The sequence below is a fragment of the Lissotriton vulgaris genome, unplaced genomic scaffold (genome assembly GCF_964263255.1).
Source record: "Lissotriton vulgaris unplaced genomic scaffold, aLisVul1.2 SCAFFOLD_1101, whole genome shotgun sequence".
NCBI classification, from domain to species: domain Eukaryota; kingdom Metazoa; phylum Chordata; class Amphibia; order Caudata; family Salamandridae; genus Lissotriton; species Lissotriton vulgaris.
In genome coordinates, this window is record NW_028248148.1 from 721,642 (window position 1) to 728,915 (window position 7,274).

Below are 7,274 nucleotides of genomic sequence, written 5' to 3' on the forward strand. Positions count from 1 at the left end.
GCTGCATGTGTAATGGGTGCTAGGTGTTACAGTGCTGGGCCCTGCACTCCTTGTTCCATCCTCACTCCTCTCCCTTTGGGGTGCCCTCTTCTCCCTCTCCTGCACAGTCTTGCGCAATGACTCTCCTGTGGACAGATATGGACATTGGCTTAGTGGTGCTTTCACCGTGTATTTCAATATTAAATTACAATTCAGTCATACAATTTCATGGTCCTCAACTGCCTCTAAATGTAGTGTTGCATGCTTGACATTCTTTCATGACTGCACTGATGTATGTTGAAATGACTACCATTCCCATGATGCATTGTTGGTGGATACAAAAGCCTGTACTGGAGTGTGAAACACACAGCCACATTGGGGAAGGGAGACAGGCAAGGGTGGAGGAATTATGGACATGTCCCTTATCTTGTTTTGTTGCAGCTCGGGCTGAGCTGTCTGCATCACCAATCCCAAATATGCTCTCTAGCTCCAGGGTGGACTCCACTAGCTGTTCAAGATCCGTAAGGGCAGGTGCCCTGTTCCATCCTCCACCTGTGACATTGGCCTCTTTTCTCTGTGAAGCCAACTTCTTCTTAGTAGTGATCCGCAGATCATTCCATCTTTTCTTGAGGTCATCCACTTCTCTTGTAGTCACCCCTATGGCGTTCACCTTAGCCTGGATACCCAGCCAGGTATTCCTCTGCTACCTGCAGAGACTGTTTTCCAAACAGCTGGGTGTGGTGTTTTACCACCTCCTCCACCAGCACCTGCAGTTCACCCGTGCTGAACTTTAGTTTTTTTTCCGGTCAGCACCTTCCATCTGGGAGTCTTGTGAATCCATCCTGCACTTCTGCACTGCTCAGCTCAGAACCGCCAGTCAGTGTCTCACAGCTCTCCTGGATGTTCAGTTAGTCTGCACCAGCATGGGTGTGGCCACTTCCTGGTTGTGGGGTGGGGTGGATGCCTAGGATTGGTTGGTTCCTCTGTTGCTTGGTTCAGGGGTGGGGTGGAGGCAGTGATTGGTTGATAGCTCAATTGCTTGTTTTTTGTATCTCTGATTCAGTATTTACCAAATCGGATATTCCTAATTTTACCGAATCTGAAATTTTTACTGATTCTTCATATATAGAATTTTTTTTTTTTTGCTACATCCCATTTTCCATTTCTAAAATACCGAATCAGTGAAATTAGTTGTTTTTAGAATCGGTAAAACCGAATTACCTAAATCTGGCCCTTAGTCTTTTACGTACAATAGTTAACCATTAACCTTCTCCCAAATAGCCTTTTGACTGCCAGTTTGTGACAGTAGTGTGATTGTTTTGACAAGCTTTGATTTGAATTGGAGAGTGCCCTCCTTCCAGCTCAGACAAGGAAAGTTCCCTTCACGAGTATCCAGTTAGCTTCAATAAATATAACTGGATCTGCTAATTGAAATTGGTGACTACCAGTGAAGTCCTTCACTAGTCTTGTGGGTTAAGGGCCTGCCTTTACACAGGATCCTTGCATCCACTTTCCACTAGAAGGAAATAGTGGTCTTCATCACTTGGATCTGAAGTTCACATACATACTCCTAGTGGTAAGGAGTAAACTTTTTTTTGGGGGGGGAGTTGTCCCTTTATCTTTGGTTCCCTATATTTATCAATTTTGGTTGTAGAGTTGGAAATCTTAACCTTCACTAGTGCCATGGAGGGTCCTGAAGGCTGCGTGTTCAGCTATTACCACCGTGTTAATGTTTCTTCGCCCTTGGGTGCAGTGTCTGACCTTCATGACTGGCTGAAGCTGACCTAACAAGGGGGAAAAAGTACAACTTGCCCACTGCAAAGGACCGGTCCTCGTGACCTATCCCATGAGCACTGATCTCCAGGAATGGCAGCGAAACTAAGCCCAGAATGTATCAACTTTCCTATAAAAGGAATCGAAGATTAGGAAGACCAGGGTTCTGGACAATGTACCTGTTCTAATCCACACATCTCAGGGTTGTAGTTTAGCAATAAGATTGAGTGGGGACTACAGATTTTTCAACATTCATGCAGACGTATAAGGTTAAAATACATTATAATAGGACTGGGTGCATAAGAGGGGGAGTGGTAAGGGAGAGGAATGCAGATTGGTAGGGGGTAACTAAGAGTAAACGGTGCTTTGTAAGCTTACCAACATTTTCGAAGACTTTCAAATAACGAGAAAGGGACAGTACACTTTTTCTGTGTATATAAACATTCCTTGTGGATATCCAAGACACTTCATACCTATTGAAGTACCTGTACCCAACTATTTACCAAAGCCTACTTTTATTACGGGGTGCAACACCTCAACCTCCCACCTCCGAAGCTACATCCCTGTACTTTTTGCTCTGCATGGGATTAATTAGGAATGCAGGTTGTGATGGTGCAAAAGCAAATGTACCAGTTTCGTATAGTGAGTACCTCGATACGAATGTGGCTTACGATGGAAGTTGTGTTGGTGGTTTGTTCAGCTAATAGGAGTGTGAGACGTTGCAAGACATTGGCATCCTGCACATGTCTTGTAGGTCTTCTAGCAATAGCTTCTGGGGCATTATAAGCGAGTGACCCACTCATCCTGTAATTTATGTTGGAGTTGGCTTTGTCCCTGTCCAGCTTTCTTAAATCGTTATTCCAGACTGCACATTGCAGTTCGCTGGTAGTCTCTGCCCCTGGAAGAACTGTTGAAGGGCATTCAACAACCTGTAATACTGCTGCTCTAGAGCGCTTCACCTGATCTAAGCTTGTGGTGCCAGGGTGAAACACCTGTGAACTAGGGTGGGGGGAATTTTGGTGACGGTGCAGGACTTATGTTCCCGCTTGTTCCTAATAGACCCTGCAAGTGGAATATCCTTGCAGCTGTGCTCGGCCCTTCCGGTATGGCTTTGTATGCTGGATGAGTGGTAATGGAGTAGACTTTATATTCACCCTATTTTCAAGGCTTCTATAAGGGAGATGGAAGTGCAGAAAGGTCGACTTGGATGTTTGAGGGCAATGTAAAAAAAAAAGTTTCTCCTTCGTCTTATTTAAGTCGGGCCTGGTGTTGTGAAGCGGCTTCTTGTGGGAAAACCTTTCAACTTTGGGGCTCGTTTACTACAACTGTGCGTGTGAAATACTGCCCTGCCTGTCAGAAGCCAGTTGACAACCCAGGGGTTGTAACATTTGAAGGAAGAGATTTTATTTGGGTTGTAACTTCACCCTGAAGATGAGGCTAAAATCGTTTATGCAGATGCTAACCAAGCCATGGATGTTTCTGGCTATTACCTCTGATCATGTCGTGGCTATGACCACATTAGTTCAAAATGGCAATTGCCTGGTCTCCTTGCGAATGACCTTATATTGAACTTGGACTGCTCATGTGAGCTGCTTATATTTGCAGTGGGGGTTATTGCTTGTCCTGTTGCGACATGGTGACTGCAATACTTGCGTGTGCCACTTAAGGGTGCATGGTCAAGCATTTAAGCTGCTACCTTCCAACTGGATGCTTAACTGCCTCAAGCTCAACACAGACAAGATTGTAGTACTAGTTGTGAACCCCTCTGTGTACAAAGAGTCCTGGTGGCCTGCAGAATTTGGACTTTATCCATGCCCAGGGACCATGCCTCAAATCTCTGCATCATCTTGGGCGGCAAACTCCATGGAGAATCTAAATCTGTGTCCTCCGCCTGCTTCCTGATGCTGCACATGCTCTGGAAAAATCTTTGAATTACTCCCACTCTCCAGCAGACAGTGGCTCTAGCACACGTTACCAGTCGCTAGGACTATGGAAACTCACTTTACACCGGAATTACCACACATCTCAAGACCCTGCATACCATTCAGAACTCTTTGGCCAGGCTCCCATTACCTCCTCAGATGGACTCAAGTCACACTTCATCTGAAGAAACTCCACTAGCTCCCCATTCATGATGTGTCAAGATTCTGACTGGCGCCTACAAATCCCTGAACAACAAAGGCCCAGCGTACATCAGCCAATGCATGAGCTTTCACCAACCCTCCAGACTCGTGCAATCGGTCTCGTTTGCTAACACCCCTCGCATCTGCCAAAGCAAAAGTGGAGGACGCTCTTTCTCCTACCTTGCCACAAAGTTCTGGAACAGCCTCCCTCCATATCCAGATTTCACCCTCACCAGGAGCTCCGTCAAGACCTGGCTATTCAACTGAAGCCACCCAAGCACCCTGAAGCTTAGGGCCTGGACACCCTATGGGTGATTGGCTTTGCTATACAAATCCTATTTGAGTGTCCCATGAGGGATGGTGAGTGAAGCCTAGTCTGCATAAGTTATTGGATGCAAATTATTCGGTGGTTGAGTACCACTAAGGTGGTTATCTGTGATACCCACTGAGTACCAACAGAATTTTCATATTTTAGAGCAATTGGCCAGTTTTTTTTCTCCCTTGTCTTCTGTTCTCTTTATTCCGGCTTTCTCTACCTTCTTATTTCTTACTTCTAATTCTATTATGTGATAACTAAATTAAAAAAAAGTGGCTTTTATTTAAGCCTGACCTCAGCACTGCAGCCGGCTCCCCATGTGGCCACCAATGGAATTTTGGGGGGGTGACCATGTGGGGAACCGACTGCAGTGCTGACTTCTATAGAGAGGTGACGGAAATTGGCGCTGGTCTGTTGCCTCTCTCGAGATAGCCTGAATTTTGGCACCCAAGGGCCGTACAGAACGCCTCTATTCAGGCATCTCGCAGTGAAATATACTCTCATCCATAGCAAGTAGGAGAAACCCTTGTGGCAGAGAGCTGCTACCTTTTAGACTGAAGGCCTAATTGCTGGTACAGTTTCCATAAATCTTTAGGTCACTTTCCCACCTGAAAATAATGGATTCTCCATTTGAGCTTTGTACCAATTTGTCCTTGTTCTATTACAGATCTCCCACTACCTTAGAAGCATCCTTCTGTGTCTTGGTGCTGCACCAAACTCCTGAAGCACAGATGGTGGTGAAGCTGCCCAACTATCTGCTAGGATCCTATCCAAATCAAGCTGCAGTATTAAAGGTAAGTCATGTGTTTTATGTACCTCAATTGACAAACAATTCACTAAGCAATATTTTGTGTTGAGAAGAGTGCTCTATTTCTGCGATAGAATATATATTGTCAATGGGGAAATTGTTCCCCTATTCAATCCCAGTTGAGGAACAGTTTTGAAAATGTATATTTACTATTGCTGGAAAATGAATTTTTCGTTCATTTTAAGAATACTGACTGCTGCAGTAAGGACTGGAGGGCTTACACATGTGCCCTTGCGAGCGCCACGTCAGACCAGTAGTACCTGCTTGTTGTAGGCCATATCTTAATATGGTGGATCTAGCACCTGTTCATTGCTTCTAATGGTGCCTGCTGCTTCTTCTCCAGCTAATGTACATTAGTGGATAGCTGCTGAGGTCTGTGTGCATCTAATTTTGGATACCACTCTGGGTGCTAGTAACACCCACCCAGAAATAATTTAAATTGTGTAATTAGTTTACACGGTAACTGACAAGACTTTATCCTGCCTCTTACCTGTCTTCTCTTGTTGTTTATATTCCACCTTTATTCCAAATATGCTTTCTTACCGTAATCTATTTTGCAACCACTTTACTTCAAAAAAAGTTTAGCCTGATTTTGGTGCTACAGCTGCAGCCCCATCTGACTACATGTTGCGCACCTATCTTCCTTGGGATGCCCCAGGGGTCAACTGGCTGTAGTTCTGTCCACTGAGATTTTCTATTGGTCTGATCTCTCACCTAGAGTTCTGGCACCTGAGAGCACCCCAGAGTCTTTGGCCCTTCGATCACCCTCTTGACTTGGTACAAAACCTAGTCTATTTTCTACCAATTACCATTGCACTCTGAACCGAGCACATGGTGGTTTCAGATTCTAATGTTCTACTGTTTTCTACAGCCTTTTGTAGCTGACTTGGTGTTGCTCAGTTGTACACTCTGCTGTGTGAAGGCTGTTATTGCATCTGACTTTGCCTGCACTATGAAAGGTAAGTTATTGATTGGTTCCTTAAGTGTATGTAACATGCACTTTACAAAAGTATGTTACGCATGTGTTTAAATTTGCCATGGTAGTTTGGATCACTGCCTTCTGTGAGGTGGTGGTGGATTGGCACGAGTAAGACACTGTTGCTGTGAGGACTGTGGGTGGAGGGGACTTGGAGAATAGAACGGTAAAAAGTAGCTTGCTGTACCAGGAGAATATATTATAGCAGATGTGCTGTGCCAGGTCTGACTGGCAGATCCTACTGGCTTGCAGTAGATTGTGGTCTGGAGGGTAAATCTAGAAAGGTTTAATGGTCCAGACTATGCAGCTGTCCAAAATGGTGAAGCTCACCTTGTGTGAAGTTACCCAGGAGGGCTGGCGATATTTATTTGTTGGCACAGGTCTTATTTGCATCGCTTGGTTAATGCTCGGAGGCTGTAGGAAAATAAGGAAACTTTCCATGTGAAGATCAAAGGGTGCACAAACTACCTCCTTCACCAACTTTTCAGAGCAGGAAAAGGTAACTTTAAACCTGGTCCCATATGTGGAAATGTTCCCTAGCGGTAGACTCCCATAGATCTTAAATGGTCTCTGGTTGTAGGCTTCAGAAGAATGATGCAGCTCCCAAGTGCTGTGGTGTCTGCTTGCAAAGGGTGGCCCAGCAACTCCAGTTTGAATGAGAAGATTAACAAAACAAGGGGGTGTATGTATACATGTGGTGGTGAAATGTTCATGTAAAATGAGGCAGTGATCAGGCTTGGTTTACAGCAGAGGGAGTAAACTTGTAAAGAATCTGATAGTCCTAGTTGTTTTTGAATGTTTCAACCTCCCTGGTGGCTGTCCTTGCTCATGTTCTTCTTGTTTCTTGTAGGTGACGCTCCTCCCACAGGACGCCTCTTGGAGGAAATCTTTGGTGGCCAGACCTTGTCTCCTCTCACAGCTCCACATTATTGCAAAATAAAGTGTTGAACTGAATTTTTGTGTCTGTGCTTATTTTGAGAATGGGGAGAGGGTGGTCAAGGTTTCCTCTGGGTGGGCTCTCCTGTGGGTTGAATGTCTGCAAATAGTGTTTTGGTGCATTTTTACAAAATGGAAAATGGCACTTTCGTGTGATGGGTAGTGACTACATTTTACTAAATTGCTTCTCAGTTCAGTTTCTTCCACTGCAAGCTGGCTATGAGAACGGGTGTTTACTTGGAGGGGAGGGGGCTGAGTTGGTGCTCTATTTGCAGTTCCATTATGTGTACATTGCCCTGGTGTTCCCTTCGGAAATGTTCCTTGATCACGAGCGGTGCCTACCATAGCAAGACTGCATCCCCA